Source organism: Oxyura jamaicensis, chromosome 1 (assembly GCF_011077185.1).
Source record: "Oxyura jamaicensis isolate SHBP4307 breed ruddy duck chromosome 1, BPBGC_Ojam_1.0, whole genome shotgun sequence".
NCBI classification, from domain to species: domain Eukaryota; kingdom Metazoa; phylum Chordata; class Aves; order Anseriformes; family Anatidae; genus Oxyura; species Oxyura jamaicensis.
In genome coordinates this window covers 157,894,165-157,911,429 of record NC_048893.1, presented here as the reverse complement: position 1 = coordinate 157,911,429, position 17,265 = coordinate 157,894,165, and positions in this window count along the sequence as shown.

Below are 17,265 nucleotides of genomic sequence, written 5' to 3'. Positions count from 1 at the left end.
CGAACGGCTGTGTGGTGTTTAGCTGCCAGCCGGGTTAAACCACAACAATATTGTTACATGAGAAAATATATATATATTAAAAAAAATGTTAAATGTTAAATGTTAAAACTTGTTAAATGTTAAAATAACAAGTTTAAATTCCCCGTAATTGGAATGTTAAGAAAGTCAAGAAAGCTGTTTACAAGCACCCTCATGATGCATCAATGACTTTAAATTTGTGGCCACAGAAATGGTAACAGAGCAGTTATATCAGTTGAATATTCATAAACCTATGGGGCAGGATGGGATTCATGACAGAGTACTGAAAGAGTTAGAAGATGTTATAGCTGGACTTCTCTCAATAATTTACCTAAAGTCTTGGGAGTCTGGGGAGCATCCTGCTGACTAGCCAGTTACTAGTAGCATTCCTCAGGACTCAATTCTAGGGCCAGTTCTGTTAAACACTTTTATTAATGATCTGGATGCAGGATTTAAATACATTCTTAGCACATTTGCTGATGTTACTAAACTGGAAGATGTTGTTTACTTTCTGGAGTGACAAAAAGCATTACAGAGGGATCTAGATAGATTGGGACATTCAGCAATCGTCAATGGCATGAAGTTCTACAAAGATAATGGCAGGTTCTGCACCTGGAGCAGAGTAATGCTAGACACAGGTACAAACTGGGAGATTAGCAAGTCTGCAGAAAGGGATCTGGGGATGTTGGTTGATAGCAAGCTCAACGTGAGTCAGCACTGTGCCCTGGCAGCCAAGAGGACAAAGTACATTCTGGAATGCATTAAACACAACACAGTTAGTCACTCATTCTCTCTCTGTATTTTGCATTGGTGTAGCCTCACCTTGAATACCATGTGCAGTTCTAGTCTCCACAACATGAAAAGGATGTTAAGATACTTGAAAGTGTCAAGAGGAGGGCAACAAAGCTGATAAAATGGTTGGAAGGCATGTCCTATGAGGAAAGGCTGAGGACATTTGGTTTATCTAGTTAGGAGAAGAGGAGGCTAAGAGGCCACCACATTACTCTCTACAACTTCCTGAAGAGGGAAAGCAGAGAGGGAGGTGCTGGTCTCTTCTCCCTGGTAATCAATGACAGAATGTGTGAGAATGGCACAAAGCTGCATCCAGGGTGGTTCACATTATCATAGAATCATAGAATCATAGACTCAGGCATAATGAGAAATTTCTTTACTGCAAAGATAGTCAAACACTGGAACAGGCTTCCTAGTGAAGTGGTTGATGCCTCATCCTTGTCAGTGTGCAAGAGACATCTGGACAATGGCCACAATAATATGCTTTAACTTTTGGTTAGACCTGAAGATGTCATGCAGTTGGACTTGATAATCTTTGTAAATCCCTTCTAACTGAACTATTCTTTTCTTAATGGTGAGTTAACAGACAGGACCCTCTTATGCTGATACTCCATCTTAAAATTAGGAATCATAAAATGTATCATCAGTTTTGAGGCAGTTTCAATGAACATTTCAGAACAATGGTAAGGCAAGTGCACTGGGTACTTTCTCAAAACTGGGTGACATGCAGAGAATGTGGTGTCAGCCTAAAACTTCTATTACATGTTGTATCACATTGTTACACCATTTTCCTAACAAGAGGAAGACCCCAGATTCTGTGACTGGAGATAGGAAAGGGTGAAAAGACCACTTAGTTCAGTCCACTAGCTTTGTGGGAAACAGTGAAATAGGCATTATTACAGCAGGTGGGAATATATTTTCAATAAGAACACCCTTTCTGAATCCTGTTTTTTGCTGTTCTCCAGCTTAAAAAAAATGCTATGAGATGCTGTGCTATGTTAATTGTTATATCCTTATAAGAATGTGCAAGCTTGGACAAAATATTAACAAGCAAACTTATAAATATATTTTTGTAAACATTATCTGGACTGATTATTTCTAACTTGAGAGATTTGTTAAGAAAATATATTTGTACATAAATTGATGTTATTAATAGGAGATTTAATGTTCAGTATCTCTTGCACTATGGCTGATATTCTGTGGAAGTAAAATGCAGAATGGTTATGTAAAACTAATTTTATGTAGTGTAATGAAGAAAAAGAGATGTCTAGAAGAAAGGAATATGGTACAGAAGTACAGAAAGACATACACATATATACTAGATGTGTTCATATATATATTAAGACTAAAAGACCCTCTGTGTTTATATATATACACATCCTTTGTGCAAGTATATATGTATATTTTATATAATATATGTATATGTAACTGTATTAATGCATATATTTACACAAAGAATTATTTATTCTAAATAAAGACATATAATTTATACTTTACAATGTGGATCTGATTCTAAATCACAAGCTTGACCTACTTTTGTGTGTCTATGAGTGAGATAAGCTCTTCCAGAATGTGATTTAAGGCTGAGGTCAGGTTATTTACTCCAAAAGGATGACTCTATTTTCAGTTGGTTTCTTTTAGTTAAGTGTTTGGCATGGTATGGGCTTAGCCTGTGAGGCAGAGAATGTCTCCATCAGACAAAAAATTTGAAACAGATGGTTCGGAGAACATCTCAGATTCCTTTATGCACATTTATGGTGCCCCTAAAAAAGTGTATGGAGCTAAGTTGAACATGGGGTCCATGGTTCTGTTTTATTGTTAGTTTGCTTTTTTGCTCCATTTTTCAGGAATCCAAGGAAGTCACTCCAAAGTAAATCAGAAGTTCAAGGTTAAACAATCAAACAAACAAACCCATAGTCCTAAAGATATCTTATTCTGGAGACAATTAGCTAGGATAATACTAGGATAGTACAGATAATACTATTGCATGTATTTAAAAAATAAAAAATTAAAAATTAAATGTTGCTCTCCATTATGCGTGTGTGCTGTATACGCTCAAACTTTTCTACAAACTCACTCACTCACTCACTCGCTCACTCACTCACTCACTTATCCACCCATACAGAATTATATATGTTTTTCATATCTTTGAGCCACCAGGGTACACAATAATGGTCAGAAGATAGGTAAAACAGATGTTGTGTGGTGTGACCACACCTGGTTTGCATTGCAAGAGCTAGCTCCAACAATGTAAATAAAATAAATAAATAATAAAAAAAAAAAAAGTCGCTATGTAACACTGAGTTTTGGTTTTGGTAGTATTCTTCTATTTGGTCTAATATTCTCTGTGGCATTTTTTTGGAACTTAAAGAGATAATATCTTGTATACAAAAAGCTGAAAAATATTACTTGTGAATTAGCAAAGATGAAGAAAATATGCTTGCTTTGTATGTGTAACCATCTGACTTATAAGTATGACCAATAATAATCTTTAAAGACTTATGAAGAAAATAACATTTTGAACCTTATTCCAGACATTTTTCTCAAGCAAAATATCCAAGCGAATTAAATAGTATGACACACAATTAAATATATTAAAGTGCTTTTCTGTTTGTATTCCAGAGGGTATGCAAATATTCCACTGAGGAAAAGTTAACTGGATTTTTTTTGACCTTTTTTCTTCATTTTAGTATTCATTTATTTTTACAGAATATGTAATATAGCAATAAAGAATTCTGACACAAGCTGAAAGTTAACTGGGTGTTTAAGTGTTCAGATGACACAAATGGAAATTTTGTGTGAGGGTCAGATTCTTTATTATGAAAATTAAAATGTTTTTCATGGTTAAATAGCCACTCCTAATGTAAAATAAAATTAAATATTATCTATATCTATATCTATATCTATATCTATATCTTATGTATATAAGATAAAGCATAGTGTGAACTTGCTTTAAAAGCTGGGGTTTTCCCTGGGTACATAAAACTATCCCTGTAACTAAGGGTGGAAAGTAATATATTAAGTAATGCCTTCTATGTTTATGGGCAGCTCTGATAATTGGAAGGCTTCTACTTGCAGCATGGTACAGGAGTAGGATTTACGTCACCTAGCTTTAGAAACCTATAGTGTGGAAGTCTGACCAAAGTAAGACCAAAAGTAAACATCTGGACCTGGTTAAACCACCCATGCATATCCATCTCCTACTTTGTGAGGTACCCTATTGTATACCACCTGCTCTGTAGCTTCAGAAGAAGTTGTGCCTTACTCTTATGCAATCCTGTATAGCTCATTTATAGTCACTACTAGTCTGCTGAGATATAACATCTTGTGTGTCGCAAATATAAACAAATGTCAATGTAGTACAGTAAATGAATCAACAACAGCAAGATGTGCTTCACAGCCTAAGCTAAAAAAAAAAAAAAAAAAAAAAAAAAAAAAAAGTCTATTTAGAATCATAAGAGTAGATTTAGAGGAATATTCTAATCCTCACAATTTCATTGTTCCTTTACTTTGTAACTAGTAGCTCTGACTTGCTACTTCTCCCTGGTCTTGTGACTTCTTACTACCTTTTCCTCATCTACTCTCTTACCATGGGGAAGTAAGTCTTCAGTCATGCTCACCCCAAAGTGCTGTCACCATGACAAATTTTTATCCTCTATAATTATTTTTACCATGCCTTCATGATCCTACAGCATACAAGATGGGCTTTTCCTTATCTGCAGAATCCTTCCTGTATCTCCCTCATCTATGTTGTCTCTTCTTTGCTCAGAAATGTTTTGCACCTTACCCCTTTTCACTCCTGTGCTTCTCTCTTCCTCTGTCCACCTATCTCTGGTTCATATCTCAGTTACCCTAAAGCAGCATTTGAGAGTTTGCTGAAACCAATCTGAAAAACTGCAAGGTGTAGCACAGGGCATTCTTTCAGTTAGTCAATTATTTAACAATGTTTAATTGTAAGATACTTCATAACTTGATCTTGTTGACACATGGAATCTCAGCCAATGGCAAAAGAGAAAATTTACTGTTTAGCTGCAAAAGGAAGAATGTACAGTCTCAGCATAATATCTAGGAAGTTTTTATTGGTTGAAAATAGCATGTGCCCCACAATTTAACATTAGAGTAGGTCATACATCATTTTATTGAAATGTTGATTTTAAATGTTAGCAGCTGACTAAAATATTTGAGGTGTAATTCATCAACAACAATCCTTGCAACCTGATGTATTAAGTTTTTGATATGAAATGTTTTCCACCTGCTGCATCAGATTGTGTTTTTAAAACATAATGATTTAGCTCAGTAACTGAATGTAGACTAAATTTAAAATTTCTTTAAGAAAGACAAGGTAGTTAATATATTCCTGGTTTTGTTGTCATTTGTTATCTTCATTTTTTTTTTTTTTTCACTTAGAAACATCTGTTTTTACAATAGATTTGAATTGTATATTATTCACTCTTTCTAATACAGAGTCTATTGTTGTAGTCAGACTGCAGCTATACAACTAGATTCTGCTGATACAAACCCAGAGTGGTTTCTAACAGTAAGGAATATTTCATCTGTTTTTATTTTAATGAATCAAATCAGAAAGAGTCATCCCTTTTACATTCTGGATGCTATTGTCATGAATTAAAAGAACAGTTAACCAAGTGACAAATCCAGCAGCTAATTTTTCTTCCTCCGTAATTCCCCTCTTCCCCCAAAAATTAAAACAAATAAAGAAAAAAAAAAAAAAAAAAAACAAACTTTATTTTTATTTTTATTTTTTTCATTCTGAACTAAAATGCATTGGTGTTCTCTCCTGGATGCTCTGAAATCAGTCAGAGTAGTCTTTTTATTTTATTTTATTTTATTTTATTTTGCTTTGCTTAGCTTTGTTTTGTTTTGTTTTGTTTATTTTATTTTATTTATTTTTTTCTGACTTACAAAGTCTTTTATTGCTAGTCTAATAAGACATATAAGAGGGACTGATTTTCATAGATCTTAAATGACAGTAATAGGTTTAGCAAAATAAAACAAAATAGGTATTTAATGGAAAAAAAATAAGTACATGTCCATGGAATTAATACCCTTTCAGGGTATTAATTCTCTTGCACCTTTCAGTCTCACTTTTTCTCCCATTCTCTCTTGTATTACTGAACTTAATTTCAGTTCTCAGCTGCCGTACAATTTTAGTACTTGCTGAATTATAATTTCAAGAATTACAAAGGTAAGAAAGATGAATCACAGTAAGAAATATGCATCAAAAGGGTATTTTCTCTAAGTAGACAAAGATGGAAATAAGGTAATAGCGGTCTGGTAACAACTACAGTGATAATACTAGAACCAGTTTTTATTTTTCTTTTCCTATGCTCTTCCTAAAAGCACAACAACAACAAAGATTTACCTTCACAGTAATTTAATTTAATTCAGATGAAATAAACATTTTTTAGAATGAGTATGTCTATTTTACACTGTATGCATGCAGAATATGATACAATGTTGTCCCGAAAGGATTGCACTATAAAGTGAATAACTGTTCACAGTCCATAGGCAGAAATATGATTTAAAATTTGGAAAGCCAGTGAAGTCTCCTTTCGTGAATGCTTGATTATTTCTACAGATTAAATTACCAAAGGGAGCTGACAGTTTGTAGGCTAGACAATCAGGTAAGGAGTTCCACACTGTCTTCCATATGTTTGAAATTCCTACTAAGCTTTTTGTTGTTGTTGTTGTTCCTGGTTATTTTATAAACATACATGGCCCTGAATTTATTTTGGAAAAAAAAAATAATAATAAAAAAAAACATTTGATATTTAACAGAAAAACAGTACTATATCAAGTTAACCACATTAGGTTGTGTCAAATCCCAATCTTTTTATAGTTTTGTCACATGCCCACATGTGAAAAAAATGGTCTAGGACCACATTCCAAAGAAGTCACTGAATTATATTTGACATAAATACAGATGAACTTCAAAAAAGTAATACAGATATATTCATAAAATTATCCCCTATCATAGTTCTTTTTTTTTTCATTTTTCTGTTTCTCAGAAAAAAAAAATAAATAAATTACATATTTATTATAGTTTACGGTAGTGTGAATAAAATAACCAGTGAGTATATTTTGGCATTAGAAAAATAAAACAAAATGTGAAATATAGATAGAATAGAACTTTACTTGGAGAAAATGTTGAAAATTAAAACATATGTCTATCTCTTTGATGTAAATGCTGATAGTAAAACAATAATAATGCAACAATTACCAAAAGATATCAATCTGTGAATCAACATTACCACAAACAAAGACTCTAAAAGAGATCTAAATAAGTAATGAGGACTATTTTTTGCATACATTTTTTTTTTTTTTTTTTCAGAAATGAATAATGAACATTTAGAGGTGTAACTGATACTGTCTTTCAAATTGCACCAGTCAAGTATGTCCTTTACTGTTTGCTATTCTTCATTTTTATCAAGTATCTAGTTTCACTGTTTCTGTGAAAACAGAAATATTTATTTTATTTAGTTAGTTAGTTAGTTAGTTACAGTATTGTCTCTTGTTAGTTTATTCAGTAATTCTGCAGACAAATGACAAAGTTAAATCCAGGAGGAAGTGCACAGTAATTACATAATTATTTTATTTTAAAATTAATTTTATTTGTGAAAACACTATTTTCATGTGTCACTGTTTTTTAAAAGAGAAACAAAGATCTAAACTCATTAGAGAAGATAAACCAGTCCAATTAATGCTATTCAACCGAGCTGCAAGCCATGGAAGGTCAAAAAGACAATATGTCCCAGTCAGTGCATGAAATGTCCACATAAGAGGCAGACAGTGTCCCTCAAATCTCAGTGCAGTGTACTTGGAATACTTCTTACTTATGCGTAGCATTTAATGTCTTTTATTGTCTTAGCATTTGTGCTCTGCATGAAAATTTTTTGACCAAACAGAAGACCTTGACTGTGGTGTAAACCCCACAGACACCAGGGTTCTTTTAGGATCAGTAACTGTTACCACTTTATTGAGGGCATAACCTCACCTAACTTTACTGAGGACAGTACACCAATCTTACACCAATTGCTCTACAGCAGTACTTTTCCACTAACTATTCATTGGTCAACAACTTTGCCTAACAACAGCAAACACCCAGCAACTTCCATGTCTTAATGGCTGGAGAAAAAGCAGTCGGAGACAGGAAGGTGTCTCCCTTCTTCATTCCTTCTAAATGCTTTACATTCCTGATGGCCTCATTGTTAAGAGTCCGATGTTATCACCAACCATGGGGCTTGTTGTCCCCCTTGCCTACACTCTCACACTTGACCACTCTCAGTCCTACTTGAATAGGCAACTGTTTCATCTTTTCCATGTTGTGATTTCTTCTTTCTGTATTCAGGCTTTTGCATATAGATATTTGAAATTATTTAATTTATTTATTAAATATTGGTGTTGTGAATGGTGTTGATTTCTTTGTCATTCTTGTGGTAACGCCACACATAAGATATTGCTGAGATTTAGGCCAGCTTGCACAGCAGCCAGTATAGCTCCAGAATGATCTTTTATCTTCTTTAATCACAGAGAATTAAATGCTCTTTATGAGTGACTATATTGGTGATTCCCAAATTTAACCAGGATTTCCTATACTTCTATTGATTTTATCTTATGATTCTAAGACAGGATTTAATCCTGCAATTAGCATATCTGCCTTGATGTTTCTTGTGTTGCACAGTGTCTTAAACACCTTAAGTTTTGCAATACAAATGGATTCCACCTGTATTCTTGTAGGTCTTCCTTTCAACCCTACAATCTGTCTTTCACTTGCACATCCTTTCAACTGAGCTGTTGTATCAGTATTTTTATGCTACTGGCCTCATGCATTTTTTTCTTTTACTGTTATTTTCATGAACTTTCCCAAAGCTTAGCATCAAATCAGAGTGTAATTTCTGCACCTGAATAAAGCATCCTTCAGTCAGCTCTAATAGCATCATAATGGGGAACAACACACAGAGGAACAAAAATTTCTGTCAAGTTTCTGGAAAAAAACTCCATAATTATTATCTGGAAAGTATTATGAGGCAACCACCTGCTGCTGCATTAGAGGACCCCCAGAAGAATACACTCATATTAAAGACTTCTGTCATTGCTTCCTTGGTTACCATTCTTCATAAGACTTGTCTTCTAGACCCTTCACCAGCTTCGTAGCCCTATTGTGGATACGCTCCAGGGCCTTGATGTCTTTCTTGAAGTGAGGGGCTCCAAACTGAACACAGTACTCAAGGTGCAGCTTCACTAGAACTGAGTACAGACAGACAATCACCTCCCTGGTCCTGCAGGCTACACTATTCCTGATACAAGCCAGGATGCTGTTGGCCTTCTTGGCCACCTGGGCACACTGCCGGCTCATGTTCAGGCAAGTGTCAAGCAACACTCCCAGATCCTTTTCCTCTGCACAACTTTCCAGACACTCTTCCCCAAGCCTGTTGCCTTGCATAGGGTTGTTTTGACCAAAGTGCAGGACCCAGAACATACATGTTCTTTGGTACTATCTTAGCGTCACTTTTTGATATAGAGAAAAAAAAAAATCATTCATGTGATGATTTAATTAATAGCAATATATTATTATTTAAAAAAAAAAATATCAAAACATCTGTGATAGCAAAATAGTGATAAGGAACTCTCCCATCTTCAGTGTGGATCTATTCTGAGATAGAAAATCTGATAACCAATAAGATTTTTTTTGTTTTCTTTGTTTTCAGCTACTAACTTCCAGGTATAAGTATCAACATCTTTTAAAAGTTAAAAATTCTATTAACATAAAATTAATGAAACAGAAATGTGGCACTAAAATATTCAGCACAACTGACTAATTCATAAAAAAGAAACGGACTTTTACCAGGCAAGGTAAAATAAGTGACTGAATTTATTCCCTGTCATGTGCTTTTGAAGCTACAAGACACTTATAACACTAAGATGGAAGTAATTGTACCGACATCTATAGTGAAGGCACTCTTTTTTCTCCTATTTTCTATAATACATTAGGATACTGAGAAAAAATGTATTTCAGCTGTTAAAATATTTTTATTCACCATTTCGATGATCTTTCTGATCTTGCTTACAGGGATATAAATTTCTACTAAGTAAAACAATGTGACTGATGTGTATTTTTTTTTTTTTGTCCCCAAATGTAGGCCAATACTGTATACAAATATAGATTTTCTATATTTTCTTATGGTTTCATTTGTATTTGATTTTTTTTGTTCTCTCTCTTTCTCTCTCTCTATATATATATCTTCTTAACAAATAAAAGCAACAATTTATTTGGATTAAGAGTCTTCAAAGTTGTTTTTTTTTTGGAGAGTCATGTTTTATCTCCTGATAAATACTGATTCAGCAGTGTTTGCAGGAAGCCAGGCATGAAAACCAGTGCCATTAAACACAACTGTCATGTCATCATGAGATCTATGTTCCTAGGTTATGGGATTAGGGCTTGTAAACCTGTTTTCCTGCAATGTAAAAATATACTCAACCTACTCCTTAGAATCATAGAATCATACAATAACCTAAGTTGGACAGATCCTCACAATGATCATCAAGTCCATTTCCTGGCTCCACACAGGACCACCCCAAAATCAAACTATATGTCTGAGAACATTGCCCAAACACTTCTCGAACACCATAAGGTTTGGTGTAATGACCACTTTGTTGGGGAACTGTTTTAGAGCCCAGCCACCCTGTCAGTGAAGAACCTTTTCCTAATAACCATTCTGAACCCTTCCAGATGCAGCTTCATGCCATTCCTTTGGCTCCTGTCTTTTTTCACCAGAGAGAAAAGAACAGTGCCACTTGCTCTGCTCCACCTACTGGAGAACAGCCCAGCAGAAAGGGATCTGGGGATTTTGGTCAATGGCAAGTTGAAGCTGCATCAGAGGAGGTTCAGGGTGGTATAAGGAAATCATCTCAGAATGTATTTTTGTTTTAAAAGGGGACTAAGAGAATCTGTTGCTAATTAAGAATACAACAAAACAAAGCTACACAAAAAGGGAAATGATGAACAGAAACAAATTTATGGATAAATAAAGGAAAGAAAAGTACAAATGCATAAAAAGAAGTGGAAACATCACAGTAGTTTGCTGTTAGCTGTGTCCAGTGCCTACAAGGTACCAGTGTAGAGAAATCTCCCTCCTTAAAAATCTTCAAAAGTCATCTGGGCAGGGTACTGGGCTAATAGCTTGTGCCCTTCTTGAGCAGATAGGGTGAATGAGATGACCTCCAGAGGTTCTTTTCCAGACTTAGTCATTCTCCAATTGTATGATTCTATTCTTACCGAGAAAGCTACAAGTGGACTCATAAAAACTGTGCAATGATACATCATGCGGTATGTGTTCTAACCTTTGAATCTAACCTCTATAAGATAGGAAGCTCCGTGTCACAGAATCTATTTCATAACACAAATCATTTATTTGTTCTTGAAAAAAATGTTGTGAGTTAGAGAAAAAAAAAAAACAAATATACATCAGAGCGCTACCCTCATAAATCTCTGATTTATATTTATTATTCTCTATAATCTACCACATGCAACTGTCTTTTTTTTTTTTTTTTTTTTTTTTTTTCCTAATGTATTTTATTTGAAATATTTTTATGGTTATTGAAACAATGCTATTTATTGTTATACAGGATTTTTACCAGATTAAGAAAACTTTATTTACTTAGGATTTACTTCCTTTACATGGATTTTGAGAAAAAGCAAAACGGTAAAACATTACTAACTGAAAATATTCATGCTTAATTTTAAAAGAAACAGAAAATAAAATCAGGTGCCAAATCAATAAAATACAATTTTCAATACAATTGTTGTATCTACGGCAGATAAAGAGTGGATATTGAAAGTAAATAATTTTCATCTGATGTGCCTTGTACTCCGTCTTTAATGAATACATATACAGGTCACCTTGGAGATGTAGTCAAAAGTTGTGAATTTTTAGGAGGAATTTGTAGAACAGAGATGTGTTCTGTATGCTGTTTTCTTATGTGCATTTAGAGATGAAAGGCCTTATGTACTTTATTTTATGAGCAGTGTTAGGTGATGAATTTAACAGCAGAGATGGAGGGGGGAAGAAAGTTACTCATCTTTTTATTTGCTTTAATTTTACCTTTCAAGCTAGAATTTAAGTACTAACTTGGATAAATAAGTCACAGGTTAAATTACTGACCACACAATATCAGAGATGTGGGAGACCACTCAGTGTTTGGAAAATATAGAAAGAAGATCTGACTTGCTTCTAGAAGGAAACAAAGAAAAATAAAATAAATAAAATAAATAAATAAATGAAATAATAAAAGGAAATGAATAAAATAAAATAAAATAAAATAAAATAAAATAAAATAAAATAAAATATGAGTTTAGTGCTAAATATGAGATATTGTCAGAAGCTCAGATGTGAGCAATTGAAACAGTGAACCGAAGTATGAGGCTTAGGGAAAGTGTGATAAGATTGTAGAAGGGATATATAGATGGATCAAAGACATCTGGAGCTTATTGGAATATTAAGCTCTTGTTAGTGGCCTGATATTCAGAAGCAGAAATATATACACACACACATATATATATTATCTTTAAGGTTTAATTCTGTGAGATTTTATTATTATTATTGTTATTATTATTATTATTATTATATTATTTTTTATTTTTTAAACACGGTATCCATTTATTTATATATAAAAAAAAAATATATAATATATTATATATATATATATATACAGATTCAGGGTTATTGAACTCTTTTATGAATCCAGTTTATATAAAGACTTCATCCTGAATTCCTGAATTCTATGGAGAAAAAATGAAGTAAAATATTGAAGAAAAATGTTACCTCCAACTAAAGTATTTCATGATAAAAACTGAAACTTTTTATATATAGAATAAATATAATAAATAATCAATAAAGAATAATATAATAAAGATAAGAATAAAGAATTACATAATATATTCTCCAGAATAAAGAATATATATAATATATATATAAGAATATATATATATAAATAATAAAGAAGGCATAAATAAATAAAGAATATACATAATATGTATATAAAGAATTACATAATATATTCTCCAGTTATTATATAAAGAATTACATAATATATTCTCCAGTTTCCAAAGCATGAAACATGGGTTTTGAGGGGAACTAAAATGGTTAAGCATTATTAACTGAAAATATTCATGCTTAATTTTGAAAGAAACAGAAAATAAATTCATGTTCCAAATCAATTAAATATAATTTTCTGAATGTCTATTACAGAAATAGCAAATTCATATTTAAAAATAGGTATTTTCAACTATAAATTCCTTGAACACTTCTATCAGTGGCTTTCACTCTTTCAGCGTAGTTGTATAATGCAGAGCTCATCTGAATGCATATAGATGTCTATACCTCTGTCAAACTAAACTACCCTAAACTCATTCACAAACAGTTGAGATAAATAGTAATTTCTAGAGCATGGTTCATCTCATTTTAAAGAAGTATCCAATCCAAAAAAAAAAAAAAAAAAGGCAAGATGAATTGTGTCTTAAAAGAATATTCACTCATCATAACTGACATCCTCTATTTGTTGAAATATATGTTGCTCATATCTTCAGTCTTCCATTAATATATCTCTAATATATCTCTAATTTTAATGAAGAATTATATTGTACAACGTATCTAATACAACCTTGCAACACCGGTCTCAGGGGGGAGGAGCAGGGATACAGCATTATTGATTGGGAAAAGACTGTACTTGACACAAGACAGTATGTTTCAAAAATAAAAATAAAAAATAAAACAGTAAATATGTTCATTTCTTTGTTTAGTGTGACCCAGGTATGGATTATCTGTCATAAATTATTTAATACTCTCTAAAGATGGAGATAGACCCATTTAAAATAGATAATTAAGTAAAGCCCAGAAAAATCACTTCACTTTCTCCCTTCAAACTTCATTCAGTTTCTCATATGGATCAGAAAGACTTTACAGGAAGAAGACTGCAATAAGTTAACTGCAGTAAACAGATATATACAAAACTATAGGTGGATTGTGGAGTGAGGACTCATTCCTTTAATCTCTTTTCAAATGTTTCATTAATACATTTTTATTTTTATTTTCTTACAAATAGTTTTGTGGTTTTACCTAGCTGGGCGGCTGAGCTCCACCACAACCACTCTTTTACTACCTTTACTCAAAGGAAATGGGGACGAAAATGTGATGAAAAGGTCTAAAGTGTTGAAATAAGAACAGGGAGATGACTCAACAATCACCATCACAGGTGAAACAGATTCTACACAGGGAGATTAATATAATTTGTTGCCTATTACTATCAGACTAGAGAAGTGAGAAACTAAAAGCAAACTAAAAACACCTTCCACCATTCATCCTCTTCCACCTCCTCCACCTGAGCAGCACAGGGGGATGGGAGAATGGGGGCTGCAGTCATTCCCTATCACTTAATCTCTGCCACTCCTTCATGGTCACACTCTGCCCCTGCTCCCTGCTCCCCTGCTCCCTTCCCAAACTGATCCTGCGCAGGCTTCCAACATACAGCAGCTCTTCAGGAGCTTCTCCAGTATGGGTCTGTACCATGAGGTCGATCTGTCAGGAGCAAACTACTCCATCACGAGTCCCCAAGGACAACAGCTCCCTGGATCCCCTGCTCCTGCGTGGGCTACTCCCCATGGGCTGCAGCTCCAGCCCGGGACCTGCTCCAGGCCACATCCACCTGCTCCACCGGGGACTCCTCCACGGGCTGCAGCGTGGAGATCTGCTCCATGTGGGACCCATGGGCTGCAGGGGGACAGCCTGCTCCACCAGGGGCCTCTCCACAGGCCACAGGGGAACTGCTGCTCCAGCACTTGGAGCACCTCCTCCCCCTCCTTCTTCACTGACCTTGGGGTCTACAGGGCTGGTTCTCTCACATTTTTGTTTTACTTCTCTCTCCCAGCTGCTCTTGCACAGCAGATATTTCCTTAATTAAATATGCTCTCACAGAGTCTGAACCAGCATCACTCACAAGCTTGGTTATGGCCTATAGCAGGTCACTTTTGGAGCCAGCTGGAACTGTCTCTGATCTGACGTGGGGCAGCTTATGGACTCTTCTCATAGATGCCACAACTGCAACACCCCTGCTACCAAAACCTTGCCACATAAACTTTAATAAAGTAGTTAAAAAATAATAATAGTAATAATAATAATGATTAATAATAATGATAATAACGAATATTGTGCGTATATATTCAAATACTGGGGATTTTGGTTTGGTTTGGTTTTGTTTAATTCCATCATTATGCTATGCTTCATTAAATGTACTTCAAATTCTTTAACTTTTATTACGTAATAGTATTCTTATTTTGCTTTTGTCTACATTTGATAAAATTTCATGTTAATTTCACGTTAATATTTAAAAATTACACAGCTGTAAATATGTAGAATCATAGAGTCATAGAATATCCCGAGTTGGAAGGGTCTCATAAGGATCATCAAGTCCAACTCCTGGCACCGGTATGATAGCTATTTGAATGTGTTGCTACTTCTGCACACATACAAGGATCTAGAGGCTTCCTTCCACTGAACCTCTATAAGGTGGAGTTGGCTGCCTTCTCCTTTGTTGCTGGAGGCAACTATAAGAAGAGAAGTACTAGTCCATGCTCCCCAATATATATAAATATACATATTATATATATATATATATATATATATATATATATTGCTGGAAAATTAAGTTTTGTTATTTTATTACTTTATTATCATCTACCAAATTATTTATATAAAGCAAGGAAATTCTGAAATTTTTGAGAGGTAATCATCAGATAGCTAGAACAAATGCCAGCTGCCCATCAACAGCAAATGTGCACAATCCTGACTACTTTTTGTGAGAACACATACTGTTACAGGGAGAATCTATGATGTCTTTATATAATAATAAAAGCTCTGCTTTTATAAGTGTGGTGGTTTTACCGTGCTAGGCAGCTGAACACCACAACTGCTCTCTCACTACCCCTCCTCAGAGAAGAGGAAGAAGTAAAGGAAAGAACAACTCAAGGGTTGAGATAAGGATAATTTAATTAAAGAGAAAAATATTATTAAGGAAATATTATTATTAATTAACCAATTCAACTAAAGGGAAAAAAAAGGGAAAGGGGAAGAGGGAGGGGGAAAGGGAATAATAAAACAAAACAAGGAAAGGCTATGTGGAAGTGCAGAGGAAAGAAATTACTCTCTACTTCCCACAAATGAGTGATGCTTGACCATGTCCTTGAAGCAGGGCCTCAATGCACATAGCCGGTGTTTGGGAGGAGGACAGAAGTTTTCACAATGAGAGCCCACCCCTCCCTTCTTCTTCCATTTTCCACCTTTTATTGCTGAGTGTGACATCATATGGTATGGTTTAGGTTGGTTGGTTTAGGTCAGCTGCCCTGGTGATGTTTCTTTCTCACTTTTTTGCCCACCTCCTAGGAGGGTTAGAGAGAGTCCTGATGCTGTGCCAGACCTTCTCAGCAGCAGACACAACACCGGTGTGATACCACTGCTGTTCTAGCTACAAGTGCAGAGTGCAGCACTGTATGGGCTGCTGCAGGGAAAGTTAACATCCCAACCAGACCCAGTACAATAAGCCAGGAGTATTGGAGATTATTTTTATTCATCAGGATGGATTTTTATTTTATTTTATTTCATATTTTAGCTGACCTAATAAGTTTCCGTACACAAATATTATAATTTATTCACAAATGCATTAAAAAATCATTTAAAAAACATGAAGAAAAGTCAGTGCTACTTCTGAGGGGTTCTTGAAGAAATGCAGTGATTCATTTTTCAGAATTTTTCAGATAGGATTCCCGTTCATTCTCTAACATAGGAACATCTGCATCAAAGAATAGTTATTGTACATCATGAAGCTGTCTTAAATACTGGTTGCACAGAGAAAATATAAAATAAAATATATAATATAATATAATATAATATAATATAATATAATATAATATAATATAAAAAAGATTAAATTCATTAAGAGTGAAAAATCAAGTATTTTGTCATTAGGAGAGGACCAGAAAAAAATATATATTCAAAAGTCTGCAATACTGGTTCATGTACTAGCTACAAGTTATTTTTCTGTCATCTCATTGCTTCGTTCTGGGCCCTGTGCCATTTTCTTTCTGTCTGCCTATGTTTATCTACCTAAATATCTAATACATGTATACATACTGGCATTTATTTATTTATTTAAAAAATTAATTGTACTAATCCTTTTTTTTTTTTTTTTTTTTTCAGTAGAGGTCTTTGTTACAAGATATGAGTACTTCCCAGATAGTAACATGTTTATTTTCTTAACTCTCTCTTAAAACCAAGTAGTGTTATCAACATACACAAAAAAGTTACTAATGTAAAAATAGGAGAAACATTTTTCCACTAAATACCTTAAATTATTGTATGCAAAGTACTGCCTTCTTTCTTATTCTAT